Source organism: Pseudophryne corroboree, chromosome 4 (assembly GCF_028390025.1).
Source record: "Pseudophryne corroboree isolate aPseCor3 chromosome 4, aPseCor3.hap2, whole genome shotgun sequence".
NCBI lineage: Eukaryota > Metazoa > Chordata > Amphibia > Anura > Myobatrachidae > Pseudophryne > Pseudophryne corroboree.
In genome coordinates, this window is record NC_086447.1 from 96006701 (window position 1) to 96033604 (window position 26904).

Sequence of the window (26904 nt, forward strand, 5' to 3'; positions counted from 1 at the left end):
TATTTTCCATGTGTCGACCTACTGTCTGTCGACCTAAATAGGGTTGACCCAACAAACCCATTCCTTTTTTAAAGCCATTTTAAAGTGACAAATGTTAAGGTGTACCTATCCGCCGCGTGGAGATGCGATTTGCACAGGTCCACAGCCCAGCAGCGGAGGCTCAGTACTCTCATTCCATTCACTCGCAGCCTCTCTAAGCTATAGGGATCTCTATTAACTAATTAGTCTCGACAAAGCTATCCGCTGTTTACAGCAAAGTGACAAGCGAGGAGGCATTGAAGCCGGCTGTGAAAAACGGGAGATATAACACCCGCAACTTCATTTTATTTCTTACTTCTGCTTACACATAAATGCATACTAAACAATGTAGACGTAAGCAGCTTGCAGAGTACTAAAGATATAACAACGAGATAGAAAATTCCTCCAGGATTAATGGAGGGGGGGAGTAAATATCTACTATCAAAAGGCAAAAGAAAATCTAATGAATACCATGTGGTTACGAGAAGGGTAAATGTTTTATTTATGTCAGGCATCTTCAATGCGGCTTACCATCCTCTAGTACAGATATAATCTACCCTGTTTCTATAAAACAACCGGCTTCTCTTCTCTAGGCCCTGGATATAGACACAGTGGGGATTCTGGGCTGGTTGCTCCGCAGTTTGTATTTTCCAGTGTAGAGAAAAATAATAATAAAATAACTTAATTCTAACTTTATTTCTCCCTCTTATAATAATGCATAATGTGTTCCTGCTTCTGGGTAGCAGATCTAGTAAGGGATAAAACAAAGCTGTATTACAAAATAATAAACAGTTCGCTGTTAAAGTTTATTAGAGTGAGCAGCAGGCTGTATTCCTCGGCAGGAAATATAGGGCAGCCATATTTTTTTATGAACTGTTTTATTAAATGGTAATTGCATTATTAATAGTTGTATGATAACAGGTAAGGAATCACGCAAAAAAAAAAAAAAATAATTAAAGTTTCAGCTAATGTAATGTTTCATGCTATACATTTAGTCATAAATGGGGCAGACGTATTAAACCTGGTGAAGTGAAAAAGCAGTGATAAGTACAAGGTGATAACGCACCAGCCAATCAGCTCCAATATGTAAATTGATAGTTAGGAGCTGATTGGCTGGTGAGTTATCACCTTGCACTTATCACTGCTTTATCACTTCTCCAGGCTTAATACATCTGCCCAAATGTAACAAGCTTGACGAAAACAGAAACTGCATGATGTCAGATGAGTTCACGTCAACCAAATCCGATTGCATTTCTGCTTTACATCACATGACTACTTAGTACTGGGTCATAAGCAAGAGCATTTAGGTTGTGTTACTGTTATCGGAGGTGAAATGAGGAGGATCTTGGGCTGTCTAACTTTTTTCTAAAGTGAAGTAGGAAGGAGCTAGGCTGCATAGATGTTTCCAGAAGAGAAATGGGGAGAAAACTGGGCTGTATAGCTGTTTTAGGAAGTCAAGTAGGGAGGCTGTCTAGATGTTTCCATAAGTTATGTAGGGAGGAGCTTAGACTAGCTATTTCCAGAAGTTATGTGGGAGGAGCTTAGACTAGCTATTTCCAGAAGTTATGTGGGAGGAGCTTAGACTAGCTGTTTCCAGAAGTTATGTAGGGAGGAGCTTAGACTAGCTGTTTCCCGAAGGTAGGTATGGAGGAACTTATTGTTTCAACAGTAGCTGTTTCCAGAAGGGATGTAGGGTGAAGCTTAGTTTGTCTACAGTTGCTGTTTTGAGAAGGGATGTAGGGTGAAGCTTAGTGTGACAGCGTGGCGAGCGCAAAGGAGCCCCTTGCGGGCTCGCTGCGCTCGCCACGCTGCGGACACGGTGGCGCGCTACGCGCGCCACACTATTTTATTCTCCTTCCAGGGGGGTCGTGGACCCCCACGAGGGAGAATAGTTGTCGGTATGCCGGGTGTCGGGATTCCGGCTCCGGTATACTGTGCGCCGGGATCCCGACATTCGGCATACAGAAGACCACCCGTGTATACAGTAGCTGTTTCCAGAAGGGATGTAGCGTGAAGCTTAGTGTGTCTACAGTAGCTGTTTCCAGAAGGGATGTAGGGAGGAGCTTATTGTGTCTACAGTAGCTGTTTCCAGAAGGGATGTAGGGAGGAGCTTATTGTGTCTACAGTAGCTGTTTCCAGAAGGGATGTAGCGTGAAGCTTAGTGTGTCTACAGTAGCTGTTTCCAGAAGGGATGTAGGGAGGAGCTTATTGTGTCTACAGTAGCTGTTTCCAGAAGGGATGTAGGGTGAAGCTTAGTGTGTCTACAGTAGCTGTTTCCAGAAGGGATGTAGGGTGAAGCTTAGTGTGTCTACAGTAGCTGTTTCCAGAAGGGATGTAGCGTGAAGCTTAGTGTGTCTACAGTAGCTGTTTCTAGAAGGGATGTAGGGAGGAGCTTATTGTGTCTACAGTAGCTGTTTCCAGAAGGGATTTAGGGAGGAGCTTATTGTGTATACAGTAGCTGTTTCCAGAAGGGATGTAGGGTGAAGCTTAGTGTGTCTACAGTAGCTGTTTCCAGAAGGGATGTAGGGTGAAGCTTAGTGTGTCTACAGTAGCTGTTTCCAGAAGGGATGCAGGGTGCTTAGTGTGTCTACAGTAGCTGTTTCCAGAAGGGATGTAGGGAGGAGCTTATTGTGTCTACAGTAGCTGTTTCCAGAAGGGATGTAGGGTGAAGCTTAGTGTGTCTACAGTAGCTGTTTCCAGAAGGGATGTAGGGTGAAGCTTAGTGTGTCTACAGTAGCTGTTTCCAGAAGGGATGCAGGGTGCTTAGTGTGTCTACAGTAGCTGTTTCCAGAAGGGATGTAGCGTGAAGCTTAGTGTGTCTACAGTAGCTGTTTCCAGAAGGGATGTAGGGAGGAGCTTATTGTGTCTACAGTAGCTGTTTCCAGAAGGGATGTAGGGAGGAGCTTATTGTGTATACAGTAGCTGTTTCCAGAAGGGATGTAGGGTGAAGCTTAGTGTGTCTACAGTAGCTGTTTCCAGAAGGGATGTAGGGTGAAGCTTAGTGTGTCTACAGTAGCTGTTTCCAGAAGGGATGCAGGGTGCTTAGTGTGTCTACAGTAGCTGTTTCCAGAAGGGATGTAGCGTGAAGCTTAGTGTGTCTACAGTAGCTGTTTCCAGAAGGGATGTAGGGAGGAGCTTATTGTGTCTACAGTAGCTGTTTCCAGAAGGGATGTAGGGTGAAGCTTAGTGTGTCTACAGTAGCTGTTTCCAGAAGGGATGTAGGGTGAAGCTTAGTGTGTCTACAGTAGCTGTTTCCAGAAGGGATGCAGGGTGCTTAGTGTGTCTACAGTAGCTGTTTCCAGAAGGGATGTAGCGTGAAGCTTAGTGTGTCTACAGTAGCTGTTTCCAGAAGGGATGTAGGGAGGAGCTTATTGTGTCTACAGTAGCTGTTTCCAGAAGGGATGTAGGGAGGAGCTTATTGTGTCTACAGTAGCTGTTTCCAGAAGGGATGTAGGGAGGAGCTTATTGTGTATACAGTAGCTGTTTCCAGAAGGGATGTAGGGAGGAGCTTATTGTGTCTACAGTAGCTGTTTCCAGAAGGGATGTAGGGAGGAGCTTATTGTGTCTACAGTAGCTGTTTCCAGAAGGGATGTAGGGAGGAGCTTATTGTGTATACAGTAGCTGTTTCCAGAAGGGATGTAGCGTGAAGCTTAGTGTGTCTACAGTAGCTGTTTCCAGAAGGGATGTAGGGAGGAGCTTATTGTGTCTACAGTAGCTGTTTCCAGAAGGGATGTAGGGTGAAGCTTAGTGTGTCTACAGTAGCTGTTTCCAGAAGGGATGTAGGGTGAAGCTTAGTGTGTCTACAGTAGCTGTTTCCAGAAGGGATGCAGGGTGCTTAGTGTGTCTACAGTAGCTGTTTCCAGAAGGGATGTAGCGTGAAGCTTAGTGTGTCTACAGTAGCTGTTTCCAGAAGGGATGTAGGGAGGAGCTTATTGTGTCTACAGTAGCTGTTTCCAGAAGGGATGTAGGGAGGAGCTTATTGTGTCTACAGTAGCTGTTTCCAGAAAGGATGTAGGGAGGAGCTTATTGTGTATACAGTAGCTGTTTCCAGAAGGGATGTAGCGTGAAGCTTATTGTGTCTACAGTAGCTGTTTCCAGAAGGGATGTAGCGTGAAGCTTAGTGTGTCTACAGTAGCTGTTTCCAGAAGGGATGTAGGGAGGAGCTTATTGTGTCTACAGTAGCTGTTTCCAGAAGGGATGTAGGGTGAAGCTTAGTGTGTCTACAGTAGCTGTTTCCAGAAGGGATGTAGGGTGAAGCTTAGTGTGTCTACAGTAGCTGTTTCCAGAAGGGATGCAGGGTGCTTAGTGTGTCTACAGTAGCTGTTTCCAGAAGGGATGTAGGGAGGAGCTTAGTGTGTCTACAGTAGCTGTTTCCAGAAGGGACGTAGGGAGGAGCTTAGTGTGTCTACAGTAGCTGTTTCCAGAAGGGATGCAGGGTGCTTAGTGTGTCTACAGTAGCTGTTTCCAGAAGGGATGTAGGGTGAAGCTTAGTGTGTCTACAGTAGCTGTTTCCAGAAGGGATGCAGGGTGCTTAGTGTGTCTACAGTAGCTGTTTCCAGAAGGGATGCAGGGTGCTTAGTGTGTCTACAGTAGCTGTTTCCAGAAGGGATGTAGGGTGAAGCTTAGTGTGTCTACAGTAGCTGTTTCCAGAAGGGATGTAGGGAGGAGCTTATTGTGTATACAGTAGCTGTTTCCAGAAGGGATGTAGGATGAAGCTTAGTGTGTCTACAGTAGCTGTTTCCAGAAGGGATGTAGGGTGAAGCTTAGTGTGTCTACAGTAGCTGTTTCCAGAAGGGATGTAGCGTGAAGCTTAGTGTGTCTACAGTAGCTGTTTCCAGAAGGGATGTAGGGAGGAGCTTATTGTGTCTACAGTAGCTGTTTCCAGAAGGGATGTAGGGAGGAGCTTATTGTGTATACAGTAGCTGTTTCCAGAAGGGATGTAGGGTGAAGCTTAGTGTGTCTACAGTAGCTGTTTCCAGAAGGGATGTAGGGTGAAGCTTAGTGTGTCTACAGTAGCTGTTTCCAGAAGGGATGCAGGGTGCTTAGTGTGTCTACAGTAGCTGTTTCCAGAAGGGATGTAGCGTGAAGCTTAGTGTGTCTACAGTAGCTGTTTCCAGAAGGGATGTAGGGAGGAGCTTATTGTGTCTACAGTAGCTGTTTCCAGAAGGGATGTAGGGTGAAGCTTAGTGTGTCTACAGTAGCTGTTTCCAGAAGGGATGTAGGGTGAAGCTTAGTGTGTCTACAGTAGCTGTTTCCAGAAGGGATGCAGGGTGCTTAGTGTGTCTACAGTAGCTGTTTCCAGAAGGGATGTAGCGTGAAGCTTAGTGTGTCTACAGTAGCTGTTTCCAGAAGGGATGTAGGGAGGAGCTTATTGTGTCTACAGTAGCTGTTTCCAGAAGGGATGTAGGGAGGAGCTTATTGTGTCTACAGTAGCTGTTTCCAGAAGGGATGTAGGGAGGAGCTTATTGTGTATACAGTAGCTGTTTCCAGAAGGGATGTAGGGAGGAGCTTATTGTGTCTACAGTAGCTGTTTCCAGAAGGGATGTAGGGAGGAGCTTATTGTGTCTACAGTAGCTGTTTCCAGAAGGGATGTAGGGAGGAGCTTATTGTGTATACAGTAGCTGTTTCCAGAAGGGATGTAGCGTGAAGCTTAGTGTGTCTACAGTAGCTGTTTCCAGAAGGGATGTAGGGAGGAGCTTATTGTGTCTACAGTAGCTGTTTCCAGAAGGGATGTAGGGTGAAGCTTAGTGTGTCTACAGTAGCTGTTTCCAGAAGGGATGTAGGGTGAAGCTTAGTGTGTCTACAGTAGCTGTTTCCAGAAGGGATGCAGGGTGCTTAGTGTGTCTACAGTAGCTGTTTCCAGAAGGGATGTAGCGTGAAGCTTAGTGTGTCTACAGTAGCTGTTTCCAGAAGGGATGTAGGGAGGAGCTTATTGTGTCTACAGTAGCTGTTTCCAGAAGGGATGTAGGGAGGAGCTTATTGTGTCTACAGTAGCTGTTTCCAGAAAGGATGTAGGGAGGAGCTTATTGTGTATACAGTAGCTGTTTCCAGAAGGGATGTAGCGTGAAGCTTATTGTGTCTACAGTAGCTGTTTCCAGAAGGGATGTAGCGTGAAGCTTAGTGTGTCTACAGTAGCTGTTTCCAGAAGGGATGTAGGGAGGAGCTTATTGTGTCTACAGTAGCTGTTTCCAGAAGGGATGTAGGGTGAAGCTTAGTGTGTCTACAGTAGCTGTTTCCAGAAGGGATGTAGGGTGAAGCTTAGTGTGTCTACAGTAGCTGTTTCCAGAAGGGATGCAGGGTGCTTAGTGTGTCTACAGTAGCTGTTTCCAGAAGGGATGTAGGGAGGAGCTTAGTGTGTCTACAGTAGCTGTTTCCAGAAGGGATGTAGGGAGGAGCTTAGTGTGTCTACAGTAGCTGTTTCCAGAAGGGATGCAGGGTGCTTAGTGTGTCTACAGTAGCTGTTTCCAGAAGGGATGTAGGGTGAAGCTTAGTGTGTCTACAGTAGCTGTTTCCAGAAGGGATGCAGGGTGCTTAGTGTGTCTACAGTAGCTGTTTCCAGAAGGGATGCAGGGTGCTTAGTGTGTCTACAGTAGCTGTTTCCAGAAGGGATGTAGGGTGAAGCTTAGTGTGTCTACAGTAGCTGTTTCCAGAAGGGATGTAGGGAGGAGCTTATTGTGTATACAGTAGCTGTTTCCAGAAGGGATGTAGGGTGAAGCTTAGTGTGTCTACAGTAGCTGTTTCCAGAAGGGATGTAGGGTGAAGCTTAGTGTGTCTACAGTAGCTGTTTCCAGAAGGGATGCAGGGTGCTTAGTGTGTCTACAGTAGCTGTTTCCAGAAGGGATGTAGGGAGGAGCTTATTGTGTCTACAGTAGCTGTTTCCAGAAGGGATGTAGGGTGAAGCTTAGTGTGTCTACAGTAGCTGTTTCCAGAAGGGATGTAGGGTGAAGCTTAGTGTGTCTACAGTAGCTGTTTCCAGAAGGGATGCAGGGTGCTTAGTGTGTCTACAGTAGCTGTTTCCAGAAGGGATGTAGCGTGAAGCTTAGTGTGTCTACAGTAGCTGTTTCCAGAAGGGATGTAGGGAGGAGCTTATTGTGTCTACAGTAGCTGTTTCCAGAAGGGATGTAGGGAGGAGCTTATTGTGTATACAGTAGCTGTTTCCAGAAGGGATGTAGGGTGAAGCTTAGTGTGTCTACAGTAGCTGTTTCCAGAAGGGATGTAGGGTGAAGCTTAGTGTGTCTACAGTAGCTGTTTCCAGAAGGGATGCAGGGTGCTTAGTGTGTCTACAGTAGCTGTTTCCAGAAGGGATGTAGCGTGAAGCTTAGTGTGTCTACAGTAGCTGTTTCCAGAAGGGATGTAGGGAGGAGCTTATTGTGTCTACAGTAGCTGTTTCCAGAAGGGATGTAGGGTGAAGCTTAGTGTGTCTACAGTAGCTGTTTCCAGAAGGGATGTAGGGTGAAGCTTAGTGTGTCTACAGTAGCTGTTTCCAGAAGGGATGCAGGGTGCTTAGTGTGTCTACAGTAGCTGTTTCCAGAAGGGATGTAGCGTGAAGCTTAGTGTGTCTACAGTAGCTGTTTCCAGAAGGGATGTAGGGAGGAGCTTATTGTGTCTACAGTAGCTGTTTCCAGAAGGGATGTAGGGAGGAGCTTATTGTGTCTACAGTAGCTGTTTCCAGAAGGGATGTAGGGAGGAGCTTATTGTGTATACAGTAGCTGTTTCCAGAAGGGATGTAGGGTGAAGCTTAGTGTGTCTACAGTAGCTGTTTCCAGAAGGGATGTAGGGTGAAGCTTAGTGTGTCTACAGTAGCTGTTTCCAGAAGGGATGCAGGGTGCTTAGTGTGTCTACAGTAGCTGTTTCCAGAAGGGATGTAGCGTGAAGCTTAGTGTGTCTACAGTAGCTGTTTCCAGAAGGGATGTAGGGAGGAGCTTATTGTGTCTACAGTAGCTGTTTCCAGAAGGGATGTAGGGTGAAGCTTAGTGTGTCTACAGTAGCTGTTTCCAGAAGGGATGTAGGGTGAAGCTTAGTGTGTCTACAGTAGCTGTTTCCAGAAGGGATGCAGGGTGCTTAGTGTGTCTACAGTAGCTGTTTCCAGAAGGGATGCAGGGTGCTTAGTGTGTCTACAGTAGCTGTTTCCAGAAGGGATGTAGCGTGAAGCTTAGTGTGTCTACAGTAGCTGTTTCCAGAAGGGATGTAGGGAGGAGCTTATTGTGTCTACAGTAGCTGTTTCCAGAAGGGATGTAGGGAGGAGCTTATTGTGTATACAGTAGCTGTTTCCAGAAGGGATGTAGGGTGAAGCTTAGTGTGTCTACAGTAGCTGTTTCCAGAAGGGATGTAGGGTGAAGCTTAGTGTGTCTACAGTAGCTGTTTCCAGAAGGGATGCAGGGTGCTTAGTGTGTCTACAGTAGCTGTTTCCAGAAGGGATGTAGCGTGAAGCTTAGTGTGTCTACAGTAGCTGTTTCCAGAAGGGATGTAGGGAGGAGCTTATTGTGTCTACAGTAGCTGTTTCCAGAAGGGATGTAGGGTGAAGCTTAGTGTGTCTACAGTAGCTGTTTCCAGAAGGGATGTAGGGTGAAGCTTAGTGTGTCTACAGTAGCTGTTTCCAGAAGGGATGCAGGGTGCTTAGTGTGTCTACAGTAGCTGTTTCCAGAAGGGATGTAGCGTGAAGCTTAGTGTGTCTACAGTAGCTGTTTCCAGAAGGGATGTAGGGAGGAGCTTATTGTGTCTACAGTAGCTGTTTCCAGAAGGGATGTAGGGAGGAGCTTATTGTGTCTACAGTAGCTGTTTCCAGAAGGGATGTAGGGAGGAGCTTATTGTGTATACAGTAGCTGTTTCCAGAAGGGATGTAGGGTGAAGCTTAGTGTGTCTACAGTAGCTGTTTCCAGAAGGGATGTAGGGTGAAGCTTAGTGTGTCTACAGTAGCTGTTTCCAGAAGGGATGCAGGGTGCTTAGTGTGTCTACAGTAGCTGTTTCCAGAAGGGATGTAGCGTGAAGCTTAGTGTGTCTACAGTAGCTGTTTCCAGAAGGGATGTAGGGAGGAGCTTATTGTGTCTACAGTAGCTGTTTCCAGAAGGGATGTAGGGTGAAGCTTAGTGTGTCTACAGTAGCTGTTTCCAGAAGGGATGTAGGGTGAAGCTTAGTGTGTCTACAGTAGCTGTTTCCAGAAGGGATGCAGGGTGCTTAGTGTGTCTACAGTAGCTGTTTCCAGAAGGGATGTAGCGTGAAGCTTAGTGTGTCTACAGTAGCTGTTTCCAGAAGGGATGTAGGGAGGAGCTTATTGTGTCTACAGTAGCTGTTTCCAGAAGGGATGTAGGGAGGAGCTTATTGTGTCTACAGTAGCTGTTTCCAGAAGGGATGTAGGGAGGAGCTTATTGTGTATACAGTAGCTGTTTCCAGAAGGGATGTAGCGTGAAGCTTATTGTGTCTACAGTAGCTGTTTCCAGAAGGGATGTAGCGTGAAGCTTAGTGTGTCTACAGTAGCTGTTTCCAGAAGGGATGTAGGGTGAAGCTTAGTGTGTCTACAGTAGCTGTTTCCAGAAGGGATGTAGGGTGAAGCTTAGTGTGTCTACAGTAGCTGTTTCCAGAAGGGATGTAGGGTGAAGCTTAGTGTGTCTACAGTAGCTGTTTCCAGAAGGGATGCAGGGTGCTTAGTGTGTCTACAGTAGCTGTTTCCAGAAGGGATGTAGGGAGGAGCTTAGTGTGTCTACAGTAGCTGTTTCCAGAAGGGATGTAGGGAGGAGCTTAGTGTGTCTACAGTAGCTGTTTCCAGAAGGGATGCAGGGTGCTTAGTGTGTCTACAGTAGCTGTTTCCAGAAGGGATGTAGGGTGAAGCTTAGTGTGTCTACAGTAGCTGTTTCCAGAAGGGATGCAGGGTGCTTAGTGTGTCTACAGTAGCTGTTTCCAGAAGGGATGCAGGGTGCTTAGTGTGTCTACAGTAGCTGTTTCCAGAAGGGATGTAGGGTGAAGCTTAGTGTGTCTACAGTAGCTGTTTCCAGAAGGGATGTAGGGTGAAGCTTAGTGTGTCTACAGTAGCTGTTTCCAGAAGGGATGTAGGGTGAAGCTTAGTGTGTCTACAGTAGCTGTTTCCAGAAGGGATGCAGGGTGCTTAGTGTGTCTACAGTAGCTGTTTCCAGAAGGGATGCAGGGTGCTTAGTGTGTCTACAGTAGCTGTTTCCAGAAGGGATGCAGGGTGCTTAGTGTGTCTACAGTAGCTGTTTCCAGAAGGGATGCAGGGTGCTTAGTGTGTCTACAGTAGCTGTTTCCAGAAGGGATGCAGGGTGCTTAGTGTGTCTACAGTAGCTGTTTCCAGAAGGGATGTAGGGAGGATCTTAGACTAGCTGTTTCCAGAAGGTATGTAGGGAGAAGCTTATTGTGTCTACAGTAGCTGTTTTCAGAAGTTATGTAGGGAGGAGCTTAGACTAGCTGTTTCCAGAAATTATGTAGGGAGGAGCTTAGGCTAGCTGATTCCTGAAGGGATGTAGGGAGGAGCTTAGACTGTTTAGTTGTTTCCTGAAGGGATGTATGGAGGAGCTTAGGCGGTGTAGCTGTTTCCAGAAGGGATGCAGGGCAGAGCATAGGCTGTTTAGTAGTTTCCAGAAGTGAAATGGGGAGGAGTGTGGGTAGCTGCTTCCAGAGATGAATTAGGGAGGAGCTTGGCTTTCTAGCTATATTCAGAGGTGAAGTGGGGAGGACATTGAGCTAGACGGCTGTTTACAGAAGTGAAGTGAGGCAGAGCTTGTGCTATTATGATCACAGATAATGCTGTAGTGAGCTTGGGATGTATGGCTGTTATAGGTTGGGCAGATGACTGTGCTGTCTGCCTGTTACTGCACGTAAAGATAAAAGGGATACTTATTGGAGGTTATAACAGACCCTATACTGTGGAAAAGAGAAGTTGATGCCCAGCAGTTATTAGAAATGGTAACCAATCCATGCATGACATCAATACTATGGCAGGAAGTATTAGAGCACAGGAAGAAAAAGGAGTTACATAAATCTTACTTATTACGAGTAACAAAGTATTATGCCAATGACGTTAATTCAATGTACTACAGTTCAGAAAATCTGACAATGTTTAATATGTCTCACACACACACACACACACTTGCGGCAGATAGGCTGCCGCAATAAAAACAAAAAAGTGTTTTCGCAAAACACTTTTCGCAGAAAAGTTTAAAGAAAAAAACCCACAAAATGTTTCCTCTTTGCTGGTTTTATGTGGAAATCTATCTTTAGTGGAAACCACCCTTCATACCAGCGCAGTTCCTAAGCCACACAACATAATGCAAAATGAACTGGGTTTAGAATTCCTATGATCTAATGCCAAGGTATTTCTTAACTATAAAATTCAACACTGGTATTTATACAGAAATAATGAGCAGAGCACATACTGAAATAATAGCAAATCAAGAGAAATAATATTACAAGATGTTTATAGAATACAGTATTATAAGTCACAGTACTGTGTTATTATAGAGGTATTCCACCTTCATATGACTTCTATTTTCAGTGTTTCCTTTCAGCCATAGCTTTATACAATGTTGGACTACTGCATGAAGGCCCCACTAGGGGAATGCAGTGGTAGGTGCATTCGGAGTGTGGCCAGGGTCATACTGGCCCACTGGTGCACAGAGGAAATCCCTGATGGGCCCACTACCTGAGAGCACCATCCCCAATTCTAAAAGTCAGTAACTTGGTAAGCAGGATCATGGATGACTGGGATGCTTGGTTTATTTCTATGAAAACTTCACCAGATTAGCCCTTCACCCAAAGTGGGTGGTCCTTACATAATCTCTGTCCCCTCATTTATTAAATGTTCACTCTAGTTGTTGGCCAAGTGTATCTGTAGTGGCTGGCCACAACCCGTCTGGTGACTGGGGGCCCCTACAATGCAGTTGTAGAGACCCCTTAATCTTGGGTCCCTATAACTGCATTCCACCCTTAATGCCCCAGTCCAATGCTGGGTGTGGCCAGCCACCAAAAGGGGGTGTGGGCGGCCACCACAGACACATGGGCAATCAATAAGGAGGACATACCCTGAAGACAACATGGCTCCTACAGAGCATAGTCTGTGCCCCTTTATAAATACATATAGCAAATACTGATAGTTCCTGCAGTATAATCTACCAGATTATCCACTATATACACACCACAGACCTTGGAATGCAGTATAATGTAACCTATGTATTATAATAATAATAATAATAATAATAAAAAAGCACAAGATGGCGATCCTGTCTATATATACCACCTTGATGCACTCTATCTATATATACCACCTTACTGCACTCAAGGGGACCCCCATACACACCAGCCAGTGTCTAAAACACAATTAGAACTGCATTATGTCTAGTAAAGGCCAAACACATGCTACTGTAAAGAACATAAAAACCTTAAGATATTACCAGTGGGATGCCTTGGTTACTGTTTATTCTTTTTACAAATGCATTCTTAGTTTACAGTATACTATATATTAAATGTTATTTTAACACAAGAACTGTTGACCCAACCACTATTTCTGATGGCATGAGCGAGAAGGAATCTTGGTGTAGTTTCTATAGAAACAAACCAAGAACTGAGATGTTCATCCATGTACCTGCTCTACAAGGTAACTGACCCATCAATAGTAGAGTAATACAGTAACAATGTATAATTTTAGTGCATGGCCCCCCGTTCCCCTGTGGGCAAGTCCAACTTGGCGCTTTATGTCGCCGGCTAGAGTTTCTTTTGGATGCGTATAAGGATCTTCTATTTAGTGACTCATTCTATCTGGCTGTATTATGGATTCTAAGGGGTCTATTCAATTGAAGTTGAAACTGCTGTCTAGTCGGAAAGACGGCAGTTTCCGACTTTTTTAGGTCGAATCATGATTCGACCTATTCAATGGTCCTGCCGTTGCAATTCCGACTTGTCGGAAAACAAGCGGATCGGCAGATCAGCAGTGGATCCTCGTGTTTTATTGGATTTGCAGCCAAATCCGACAGGTTTTAGTCCCATTTTCGACAATGTCAAGCCGACTTTAAAAAAAGTTGGATTGGCATTGTCAAAAAACGGGCAAAACCTGTCGGATTTGCCCGCAAATTGAATACCTCATTGTCGAATACTCTCCATCGGGGAGGATCTGACATGCATTGAATAGACCCCTAAGCCTTTGTAGATTAGATAAATCTCGTGTCCATTTTTTGCGTCCAAATTCGTTCTGCGTGTGTCTGCATCTCGGGCTCACTGGCAGTACTTAAAACATCGCCCAGCTGCGTGAATATCACTTATTGTGCGAACGTAGTCTCTATGACACAAAATCTAGTGATATTAATTAATCCCAGCATCCCATTTTATTTCCCCAGGAGAACACAATTCCCTGCTCTTATTGCAGAGAATCAGTTCGGTCCTCTGTAGAACGTGGCGGATGTTTCAGGCTTGTAGTACTCTGGGACATAATAAATCAAAGTACATTCGACAACTCATTGCCTTGAATAACTGGTAGGCCTTTCAGTAGGAGCATCTCCCAGACAAAAGCAAACCCTCCTTTAATCTAGGAGGCTCAATTGATTCTTTTGATGAAGGGAGGAAATGAAAAAGGGAGCAATTTGTAGGCTGTTTCAATAATGCAGACCTCTTTAGCAGGGAACATTATTTATTATACTCTTTCATTTCTGGTGGGGGTTTTTTTTACTGCAAGAACATGACAGAATGGGAATGTAATGCCCCCTGGTGCACCCCGACACTACTGCGTGTTTATCTGTATCACACCAAGGTGAGCGCACCTGTGTTCTGCATCCTGTGACATGTTATGCACCAACTTCCCAATGAAAAGGTTCATTTCACTGTGTATATGATTTTCAGTCTTCATATCAACAGAAAACACTGTTAGGAAGAAAGAAACAATCCACTGCCCTTAATGGTAGCTCATTATGGTAGCTCATTATTGTGAAATGCAATAGATCTGCACTCTGAGTACTCTGAGTAAGCTAATAGACACATGGAACACTTTAATACACTGGCAAAAATCAAATGAAACAATCAAAGGCAGCTGATGCAAGTTAAATGTGATGATTAGACTACCTACATAAAGACGCCAAAGTGTCCAATGCTTCTGAAACATACTGGACCCGATGCAGACCCCCCCACTGTTGAAGCTCTGGACCCGCCGTGGACCCCTGGAACCTACCCACCGACGCGTTGAACCAGCCGCGGATCCCCCCATTGTCGCTCCAGACCCGCAGGATCAATCTAGATAACAGGTATTCTGTTATCCGGAAAAATCCCATGTCCGGAATGCTCCTTGTCCCGAGCATTCCGGATATGGGATACTCAACCGGTGCTAACAGAGCTTATTGTCTGTTTGCCGGCTCCTCACCAGTAACATCAATAGGAGCCCAGGGCCCTCCGGTAACGGTATCCGTTCACATGGTCGACCATGTTATGGTCGACAGTCATTAGGTCGACCACTATTGGTCGACATTGACATGGTCGACATGGACACGTGGTCGACATGTGAAAATTGTCGACACATGAAAGGTCGACACATGGAAAGGTCGACATGAATTTTTTTACTTTTTTTTCTTTTGGGGTACTTTTCCATACTTTCCGATCCACATGGACTACGATTGGAACGGTAATCTGTGCCGAGCGAAGCGAAGGCACCATGCCCGAAGCATGGCGAGCGAATCGAGCCATGCGAGGGGACGCAGTGCACTAATTGGGGTTCCCAGTCACTTTACGCAAAAAACGACACCAAAAAAAGTTAAAAAACTCATGTCGACCTTTTCACGTGTCGACCTTTCACGTGTCGACCATTTTCGTGTGTCGACCATGTGTCCATGTCGTCCATGTCAATGTCGACCAACAGTGGTCGACCTAATGACTGTCGACCATAACATGGTCGACCATTCATACCGGAACCCCGGTAACACAGTGGATGATAGCGTGGAACTTGTAAGTATCTACGGAGAAAGACTACTCACTGGGCGCTGTTTCCTAACAATAATGGGGCAGCTGTATTAACCTGGAGAAGGGATAAAGAAGTGATAACGCAGTGATAAGTGATAATTCACCAGCCAATCATTACAGATTTGAAAAATGACAGCTGATTGGCTGGTGCATTATCACCTTGCACTTCTCCAGGGCTTAATACATCTGCCCCCATACCAGGAGCCAGAGCTCTTCTTAAAGCATTGATACACCCCAGTACGAGGAGGCCTGACACTGTTTTAACATATTGCAGAGCTTCCTAAGCTACGCCATTATTATTTATATAGCGCACACATATTCTGCAGTGCTGCACAGAGAATCTTTTGCCCATTCACATCAGTCCCTGCCCCAGTGGAGCTTACAATCTATATTCCCTACCACATGTACACACAGACACATTCACGCTAGGGTTAATTATTTTTTTTTGTTGGGAGCCAATTAACCTACCAGTATATTTTTGGATTGTGGGAGGAAACCGGAGTACCTGGAGGAAACCCACGCAAGTACGGGGAGACTATACAAACTCCACACAGTTAGGGCCATGGTGGGAATCGAACCCATGACCTCAGTGCTGTGAGGCAGTAATGCTAACCATTACACCATCCGTACTGCCCGACGGTCAGATCAGGTTTTAATGATGTCCAAGTTTGAGTCCAGATGGTTTAATCAACTTGACAGAGGTACTAATTAAGTCACCTGTGCTCAAGCTTGGATATCCTTAAAACCTGGACTGTAATGGTGGAGTTTGGGAAACTGACACACTGTATTGGGCACTGCTATTTATATAAGCTACACATATTTAGGACTCTACTACTTGTTGGAAAACAAGTACTCCCTAACTTATGGAGTACTGGATCCACCTTTTCATCCATACCTGATTACATATCATTTATATTCCTTCCATACAGAAAAGCAAATTGCCGGGTCAGGAATTTGGACCCGGTAATTTTCGGATCAACACGGATCCTTTTTTGGTGTGGAATGGTCAAGGATTGACCCTTTCACACCGAAGAAACACACACTGTACAGTATGTTGATCATCAAATTACCGGCTAAAAAGTCTTGCCCCGGTAATTTGGATTTTGTGTGAAAGGTGGGGTGTCAGGCTGATACCGGAAAAAAACTCTGGGCACTCAAATGCTGGGTAAAATCCATATTTTTCTCCACTTTTTGTCTGACAGTGGTATCACTGAGTTTGCATTACTATTATTATCTGTCATAGCCCACTCATGTATTTATTGATCTGTTGGCAGTGTTACTCGCCATTTGCAGGGGCTGGATGGGCAGGGGGCGGGGTGCCATCTGTCCTCCAGGCCAGTGCAATGTAAGCGTTCCAGGGCCACCTGACTGCGGTGGCAGCTAGAGACAGATATAGATGTAAATTTGCATCTAATTAAATGTATATACAGTACATAGGTACTGCCTGTTATTTCGTTAGCTATTTAAACCCCACCCACATTACACAAACCACACCCCCAACATTATTGTCACGCCCATTTTGGCATTGCATTCCCTGTGAAAAGCTGGGCCACATGCTTGAGTCTGCCCCCCAGGCTGAAAGATACCAGCCAGCCCCTGTCTATATGTGAGTAACATCTTTTCACTCTTTTCTGTATTGTGATACAATTATTAAATGTCATACTGACAACTGAGACGTTTTATGTGTTGTATCAGAATACATATATTGTGTATTTTACAGTAATGAGCTACAGTATCATCAAGTGCAGTAGATTGTTTCTTTCTTCCATTTCCGTTCCTAACTTAGCATCTGGCACATGCTTTTTCCACTAGCAGCATAATTGGTGTATAATACGGTATATACTATATATCCTTGAGCGCCAGGATTCTGAGAAATGTTAATCCACTATCTCTCTAGTTGTTTCCTTTACCAGAAAACACTAGTACTGTAATTAGAAGATAAACACAGGATTTAGTAGAGAATGTTTTTTTTATTAAAGCTGTAAACACCCAATAAAGTTTAGTCTTCAGAAATTGTTTTATTTATTTTTATGTTTTTGTTTATTTTGCTTTGTGATTCAAGCTGCTATAAATGATTAACTGTTTATATTATGTGATCACCGCGGCAACCACAGTCACACGACAAATGACACATAATGTAGCAACCACAGAAGCTTTGGAAAGCTGCTTTTTTTAATTGTGCCATGACCATAGCGGTACAGTAACGACAACCGGTTACAGTGTCCCGTGTTGAAGCAGAATCCCAATGTTTGAGACATTTTTTCTGTAGTTATAGCCATAGATCTTATGGGTTATCACTGGGTTATTGAAAATGCTGCTGCGTTTTAAGAGGCGCAACACTTGCCATAAAAATAAATAAATAAATGAACAGACAAAATAAACCATCTATGGGGTAAGACGTAACTGGTGAACAATGGGGGTCATTTTCCGATCCGATTGCTCGCTGCAGTTTATCGCAGCGATCGGGACGGAATTGCGCATGCGCCGGCACCGCAGTGCGCCGGCGCATGCCGGATGGCTGTCGTTCAGTAGCGATCACCTCTGCCTGATTGACAGGCAGAGGCGGTTGCAGGGCGGGAGGGGGCTGGACGGTGGCGTCAAGCTACTGTTTAGGGGGCGCAGTCCGGCCAACGCGGGTGTGGCCGGACCATTGGGGGAGCGGGCTGCGACGGCTGCGTGATTTCTCACATAGCCGCTGCAGCCAGTGGCAGCGACGATCAACTCCCGGCCAGCCGCAGGTGCTGCGCTGGCCGGGAGTTACTCCACAAATACAAAAGCATCGCCGCTGTGCAGGGGAATGGGGGGTCGGCACTGACATGCGGGGCGGGCTAGCCCTGTGCTGGGCGTCCCCCCGCATGTCAGGAAAGATGATCGTGGCTGTGCTAAATTTAGCACAGCTACGATCAACTCAGAATGACCCCCAATATTCTGTGGCCCCGAGCTAGAAGATAGAATCCACTCCTTGTCAGTATTCAGTTTATATAATATACAGCGTTCCGGTAATTTTACTCAGATCAGTAAATAGGCTGGCGCTTTGCACAAAGACGTGTCTTGTAATTATTCCATATTCTTCCTATCTTTATGAAAGCTGGGAAATTAAAAAGATCTAAGAAGGGAATCTGGAACAGCGTTTATCTCGGGGAACACGGACGAATGTTTTCAAAGGAAAAAATAACATGTATATATTATTTGATTTTATTGCTACAATATAATTATCTAAAACATTTCAATATTTTGGCTTAATATTTTGGCAGCTGTAATATCACATGAACCAGTCATTTAGGCTGTGGATGTACAATGGCTATTAAAAACGTAAACACATAAAGGATGCCCAAAAAACTTTCACCGAGATTGACGCTTCACGTTTTATTTTCTTACGCATTACATGATACAAAATCTAGTTCCTGGACATCCACAGTTTTTATGAAAACTTGCTGCACACCAAATCTTACAGAAAATCTGCTATCGCTTGCTGGCACCACCTGGCATGGAAAGGCACCTGCCTATGGCAGCACTGATCAGGGGGCATAGAGAGGAGGCTACGCCATGCAGTGGTGGATTTCCCGCTAGGCACGTGAGGCACATGCCTAGGGGCAGCAGCGGCTGGTGGGGCACAGCCTCCCTTTCGCCCACATCAGTCTGCCGCAATCCCCTGACCTAGGGGGAGGCAGCAGTCACTAACTGTGTGTGGGCTAGGCATAAAACAGCAATGACCGAGCAAGAGAAGGGGATAGTACACGTCCATCGGGACTTTCCTTCCCCAGGATCTGCTTCAGGTGAGCGCTGACCCCATTGCAGGACTCCCGCCTCATACATCACCAGCGCTGCCGGCTGTCTGCTGGGAGCACAGTTCCCCATCAGAGCCACTAAGTGTAACTGTGCTGTAACTGTACAGGCTTCACATAGGTGACTCGTCCAGACTGACAGAGAGGCTGCTTACTGTACATTCATGTCAACGCTTAGGCCTATACCACATGCACATGTATTAGTAGTACAGGCCATGCTGAGATGATGGGAAGCTTCCATAGACCCCAACAGTAGCTACAGGCCTGACTATACGCATGTATAAAGTTACTGTCCTGGGATAATAGCTCCTAGACCAGTGTTTTCCAACCTCGGTGCTCAAGGCACACTAACTGGCCAGGTTTTTGGGATATCCATGCTTGAGCACAGATAGTTAAATCAAAATAACTGAGGTACTAATTAAGTCACCTTTGCTCAAGTGTGGCGGCTATCCTTACCACCCGGACTGCTAGTGTGGCCTTAGGACCGTGGTTGTGAATCCCTGTCCTAGACCAAGCAATGCCTTCATTTATTTACTGGTGTCCGCTGAATTGTGATGCCGAATACAGTATGTGTCTGAGTGTGTGATTGTGAGGGTAGGTGTGTGTGTGTGTGTGTGTGTGTGTGTGTGTGTGTGGAGGGGGTGTGGGGGTTGGGGTATAAAGGAGCTGGAGCTAGCAGTGATGTGGAGTGCGCCCCCAAAAAATGTACCTAGGGGTGGCCTGGACTCTAAATCTGCCTCTGACTCGGTGTATGTACAGAAGTTAGATTTGAAGCAATTGCCAGTTTGCCCTAAACTCACTGCTGAACCCAAACCACAGACTTTACCAAAGGGCAATGACCTTATTCATTTCTGTAACACGGTGTATAAGTTGTAAATGATCCTGTTACCCACCAAGTAAAAATTGTCCTTTATGCTAAAAATGTCAACACAGAGTGAAAGTTCACATATAGAGTATGTGACGTTACACACCGAGGTCGCGGCTCGTTAGTCGGCCTTTCAATCTGTTGTTTATTGACCCATTACCCAGTTAAATCAAATCAACATTATGCCTTGTGCCGGATTCACAGTACACACGGTAATATTTTATATATGCTTGGATAGGAACATTTTATCAATATACCCTTTAGTACAGTACCTGTTATACTACGTACACTACATTCTGATAGAGATTCCTCGGGCTGGATGTGGGTGTGGTTCATCAAATTGACAGTGTCTAGGTCGACAATATTTAGGTCGACCACTATAGGTCAACAGTCACTAGGTCGACATGGATGGAAGGTCGACAGGGTTTCTAGGTCGACATGTGCTAGGTCGACAGGTCTAAAGGTCGACATGAGGATTTTTTTTTTTTTGGTGTCGTTTTCTTCGTAGAGTGACCAGGATCCCAAATTAGTGCACCGCTTCACTCGCCATGCTTCGGGCATGGTGCCTTCGCTCCGCTACCGCTTCGCTCGGCACACTTTACCATTCCAATCGTAGTCCACGTGGATCGTTAAGTATGAAAAAATTCCAAAAAAGAAAAAAAATGTGCAAAAATAATGTCGACCTTTAGACCTGTCGACCTAGCACATGTCGACCTAGAAACCCTGTCGACCTTCCATCCATGTCGACCTAGTGACTGTCGACCTATAGTGGTCGACCTAAACATTGTCGACCTAGACACTGTCGATCTTCAGACCGGATCCCGCTGGATGTAATGAAGCACTAGTTGGCTGGCGGTGCGGCTTCATTCCAGGCTGAACTAGGTCATTGTTTTTAAAGCGCCAATCATTTACAAGGCCCCAGGATCCCGAACTTCAGGGTCCCAAACAAAGGACTGCCGGGACTGCAGAGAGGTAAGACGCAGGGGGGAGGTTAGGTTTAGGCTGCGGTGGGAGGGTTGGGGTAAGGCTGCGAGGAGGAAGGGTTAGGCTCGGGGAGGATGGGTTAGGGTAAGGCACCGGGGGACAGGGTTATGCTGTGGGGGGGGTCCTTAGAATCAGCCTGCGGGTAAGGTGGGTTGGGGAGGTTAGGGATTAGGGGTCACATAGTTACTTAGTAGATGTCAGGAGCATCAGGATGCAGCTGTCGGTATTCTGACTAACGACATCCCAAGCACCGGGATCCCGATACCATCCCATTAGTGCAGTTAAACCCATCTATACCATTAAGAAAAAGTTGCCATAGAAAGACCTCCGCACAGTTTCCAGTATAAAGGTTCTTACGTCTGTTGATGATTTATTAGGGAAAGAAATGTGAAACCCAACCTGTAATTCAATATTGTAATAACACCCTGGGATGTGACTGTATAAAATGCACAGCAGGACGGTGACGTCAGTCCTGGGGTCAGGTACTGTGGGGGACACATGCATGCAATTACAGTACCATGCTGAGCCTTACAGCTATTTAACAAATCTGGTTGTAATTCTGCTTCACAAAGGACAATGTCAACGTAGAAACTTATTATAGGGAGATGGCATTTTGCCATTTCGACATTTTAAAACACTGCAAATCCAAAAGGACATACAGAAAAGTCTCATTACGGATACACCCTGGTGGCTAGAGGACCTGCAATAAGGGCAGGTGATGGGGAAAACACAAGACGTATATACCCTTTGTTACCGTGTACATGAATCTTTATTTGTCATCTCACAAATGGCACAACAGGAAAAGGACGTGATATTGTACAGATATTTGGTAATGATTTATATCATAGGTTACAGACAGCATCACTTTCTAGAAACAAGCATGGATATCCTTAAAACCTGGACTGTTAGGGGTAGATTTACTGTACTAAGATGGGAGTTCTATTTAAAATGGGATGTTGCCCATAGCAACCATTCAGATTCTACTTCTCAGTTATCTAGCACATTCTAGAAGATAATACCTGTAATCTGATTGTTTGCTCTGAGCAACTTCCCATCTTAAATAGAACTCCCATATTAGTAAATTTACCCCTTAGGATGCTTTGAAGACTGACGTTGGGCAACCCTGAGTTATAGGATGCTACTTAGCACCTGGAATGGTGACACATGTTTACATTCAGTATTTACGAAGTAGGTGCTTTAATCCCCCACCTCTGTTCACTTTCTTACCTAAGGAGTCTCTAAAGCACCTTGCAAGCTAGGGACTGGGAGAGTACCCAAGTTACACTATAATCTCTAGATCCGCCACCAGTCGGATTCAGTCTCCAGTATTCCCAATGTAATGCTCTTAGTAACCAATAGGCAAGGTGCACCTTGTATCTAAACACACTGCAGGTACAGTAAGTTGTGAGAGGAACCATGCAGACCTTCACAGGACCTTCAGGAGGACATCAGCCATGAGGCACAAAGAGCCACTGGGTACTTAGGCTTTATAAAACTGTCCCATGGGTTTGCTCAACTAAAGAGAGTTACCACTTTTGGTGTTGCGGTGAAAGACAACTTTAATGTCCTACTATCCGTGACAGTGAACTAAGCAAATAAGGGTAAATGGATGTCCATGTTAGACTTTCTGATGCGACTTAGGGGAAGATGTATTAACCTGGAGAAAATGATAAAGTGGAATGTGATAACGCACCAGCCAATCAGCTCCCAACTGTCATGTTACAGGCTGGGTTTGAAAAATGACAGTTAGGAGCTGACTTGTTGGTGCGTTATCACTTTCCACTTTATCACTTCTCCAGGCTTAATACATCTGCCCTTTAGTCATCATCAGGTGACCATCCCAAGTACATGCAGGAGCCTACTCAGACTTGGACGGAGATAAAGTATCAGCCAATAACCTCCTAACTGACATTTTTCAAACCCAGGCTGTAACATGGCAATTAGGAGCCGATTGGCTGGGACTTTAGCACCGTCCACTTTATCTCCATCCAATGCTTAGTAAATAGACCCCCTCAGTGTTCTGGCAGAGAACCTCTGTCATCCTCAGCACAATGGCTGTGAATAGTCATTGGAGATTAGTGTTACAGAATCATAATCCATACAGACAGCTAATGTATAATCCCATGATCTTCCAGTACTAGACAGAAGATAAGGACACGGATTTATTGACGATTTTCCGAGAAAAAAAAAGTTATGCGGGTTTATTGTACATAGTAATTAGACTTAGAATCAATTATTTGTCTGTAATTGACTAAGCAAAAATTATTCTGCCTCTGATAATAGTGAATATAGTGAATGTAACAGGTAACAAACACCCAGTGATGACACTTATGTGAACAGTGCAATTATCCTTTCCCTAAGCCGTGTAATAGGTTCTATCACCAACGCTGTGGTGGTCTTGCTTCAGTAAACAAGAAGCCTGTAAGTAATAACTGATAAAGGTCACACATTTGCGGCAAAGAGAACATTTTGCGCAGACCACGCTGTTCTGGTTGAGGTAGTACGAGCCATTTGGCCTCATATCTCACTCACAGAAGGGACTGTCATTCACGGAATCTGCAACAGTATGACATTTCCAAAAGTGACACTCCGTACATGGGAACAGAAGATGCTAATCTTCCGAGTGAATGCTCCCATCTTGTCATACATAAATAATACATCTGCATCCTGTCCCTACTGAGATCTGCACGGTTCATTTTGGTCAAGGAAAAGACATAAGACAAAAGCGTCGAAACAGCTGAGGTGTTTAACTGTTGCTACGGATACGTTTCAATTTTATTTAGTTTCGTTCTCATGACTCTTTTCAGCTCAGAGTGATGGGAAATGTGCCGGTACAATATATATTTATTTTATTCAGAAACAATGTGGCACATTATTAAAGGTGAACTGAAATAACTCAAAGGGTCTATTCTGTGATTCTACCTACAACCTACAGTGTAGTACCTATGTCTATACGGATGCTGCTGTTTCTGATTGGCCCACTGCATCAGTCCTCTGCCCCTCTGTGGCTCACACACCCAATTAAACCTACTGTACCACTGAATAAAGCATCCCAATCATGGAAAACAATTATATACCTGAAATAATTGTTTGTAGTTCTGGGAGTTTTCCACCTTTGTATTACTTGAATTTATTTATTTGTACATTTGTTCCAGCATCCTTCAAATTATTATTATTATTATTACTTAATTCTGTGCTTTTCAGCAGATTATTCCTAGTTGTGGTCTAATAGTGGAAAATGCTTTCAACAATATCATCCAGCAAGCTGTACTGTCGGGATCTAGTCTTTAGGTTGACACCACTTATTTTGACACACATTAGGTCGACCACTATTGGTCGACATGCATTGCTCACATGGTCACTAGGTTGGCATGACCAAGCTCGACACATAAAATAAGGGCGACATGAGTTTTTCAGATTTTTGTTCTTCATTTTTTTTAACTTTTTCATACATTACGATCCACGTGGACTACGATTGGGAAAAGTAACCTGTGAGGGGATATGGTGCACTAATTGGGGTTCCCGGTCACCTCACGAAGAAAATGACTCACACAAAAAAATAAAATATAATGTTGACCTTTTTCCATGCTGACCTAATAACCGTATCGACCTGTTTCAGGTGTTGACCTATTCACTGTCGACCAGTAGTGGTCAACCTAATGACTGTCGACCTAGTTACTGTCTACTCTGTGAGCCACAACCGTACTGTCCATCTCCTTAGTAAAAGTTAATGCTTACTGCAGTGCATCCGGGCATGTGGGGAAGGGGAGGGGGGTGGGGCTTACCTCTCTTTCAGCATCCTACAATTGGGAGTAGTGGGTAGTGCACAAAGCTTGACTGAGGAAACGTCCAATGAACTGCTAGCAGTCTTCAATTACCTGTATGGGCTGGTTGATTCATATATACGGGTTTGAGATAGTATGACAACAATTACTTTATACAAAGCTTTGCAGCATCAGAGTAAAGCTAAATACTACAGTTTACCTTAATGTCTCATACTGTACCAACAAGTGTCACTTATATGATTTAGGGGGACATTTACTAAGCAGTGATAAGAGTGGAGAAGTGAGCCAGTGGAGAAGTTGCCCCATCAACCAATCAGCTGCTCTGTATCATTTTATAGTTTGCAAATTATAGATGTTACTTCAGTGCTGATTGGTTCAGAAACAAAATATTACATTAGGTAAATTGTGTTTATACTGTATGTCATACTTAAGGGCCCTACACATTGGCCAATCCACCGCCGAGCTGCCCGACGGTGGATACGGCCGACGGGCGACCCAGCGGCGGAGGGGCAGTGACGGGGGGAGTGAAGTTTCTCGGGGGACCAGCGATGAACGAGCGCGGGGCCGCGCATCGTTCATCGCTGGAGCCTCCACACTCAAAGATATGAACGGTATCTCGTTCCTTTATGAACGAGATCGTTCATATCTTTGACTGATGTTGGCCAGTGTGTAGGGCCTATTAGCGTCAGTTATGTGGTGAGGGACAGGATTCACTTCTGTCCACATACTGTTATTTTATGATTGGCAGACACCAGCACTGGTTTTACCTATTACATTGACCATAATCATTTTAATTGGTCCTGGTCCACATACCCAGAGCACCCCGGCAAGTGCCCTGAGACACCCCATGGCACCCAGTTTGAAAAACACTTGATTAGCCCATACATTGGTGTATAATTGGTTGCTTTGAGCAACATCACCAGTTCTCAAAAAAACTCCCATCTTAGTAAATTTACCCCACTGTAACAACTATATCTGTTGTACACTTAATTGAAATACCAGTTAGACTGAATTATTCCTGTTTGTGTTTGTCCTGCTAAATAGATCTTATGCTAAACAGAGACAGATGCTCAGATCAGTGCAAATGGTAATCCCCTGTCGCTACTATCTAAAAAGTGTGATAGTGATCTGTATAATGAGCACTAATTAGTGATCCATGTGAGTTAAATGTTGCATAATAGATTGCTTCATCAGCTTAATGGCTTCAAGTTAATTTGTTTTCCCCCCTTCATTTTACCCATAACTTTATATGGGGTTTAAGTCTTAATAGTGTTCATCCAGGACGGACCCAAGAAAATAATACTGTATAAAACATTATTGTATCCTTCCCACCTTTATTAGAAGTGACCCATTATAGATGTATTCCCCACCCGTGTAGATGTACAGTGTAGGGAAGGTCTCTGTCTTCCAGTCTCATCCCCTAGAAACAATCATCCATTCCTACAGTATATAAGGAGAAACATGAGAGCAGAGGGCACTGGACCATACTTGCCTACTCTCCTGGAAAGGCAGAGAGGCTCCCGAAAATCGGGTGACAAGTCTCCTGCATGCTGCTCACTCTCCGCTGACAGCCACCCGCTCTCCGCAGCATCCCGTTACACTGCTGAAGGGAGCTAGGTGATGATGTGATTGCGTCGGCACGCCCCCCGTACCGCCTCCTCCACGCCCCCTCTTGTGTGACCTGGCTGCTCCTTCCCAGAGCAGCCAAAAAGAGGGCAAGCATTCACTGGTCCTGATTCAGATTGGAAGCAAAGCAAAGAGCAAGCAACTGGGCAAAAACATTTAGCACTGGTGGGGCAGATGTAACAGGTGCAGAAAGAGTTAGATTTGGGTGGGATGTGTTCAAGCTAAAGTCTAAAATGCAGTGTAAAGTTAAAGCAGCCAGTATTTACCCTGCACAGAAACACTATAAATGTATATGCTCCCCTTGTATTGCAGCACGGTGTGTTCCACAAAGTTCCATGCGTTTTCTGCCTTGCTTGCAAATCCGAATCAGACCCAATGTGAAGCCTGCAATCACTTTATTCTTCCACTTTAGAGAGGTAATAATTGGCTGTGATACATTCAAATCCTTTTATGCTGGAGCAATGTCATGAGGATGGTCCAAGAAAACTTATCACTGCACCCCCTCTGTACAAAGAGTCCTCCATAGCAGGGGACAGCCATCTGCAGGTTCCTCTGGTCCAGGGGGAGCGGATCTTAGAGGGAGATGGCAAATACATTTCTCAAAGGACAGAAACAAAAATTAGGATCCACAGAGGTATATTATACGGACTGTAAGCATACCTCCCAACATGACCCTCTCCAGGAGGGACACAATGCTCTGCTTCTGGACGTTTCTCTTGATATATGATTGCCAGCACCTGTGTTGAACAGGTTAATGGATAAGAAAGGTGTTTCAGCACAGGTGAGGGCAATCATAGATTAAGAAAAAAGTCCAGGAGCAGAGCATTCTGTCTCTCCTGGAGAGGGTCATGTTGGGAGGTATGTGTAAGTAAGGCAGAGACATGTTCTGGAAGCACCC

The 26904-nt window shown here is 44.9% G+C and overlaps 1 protein-coding gene across 7 annotated transcripts in view; it reads right to left on the reverse strand.

The window, feature by feature from the left end:
* Positions 1 to 26904, reverse strand: part of KLHL29 (kelch like family member 29) — a 1368521-nt gene that overhangs the window by 549433 nt on the left and 792184 nt on the right. The window lies entirely within an intron of this gene.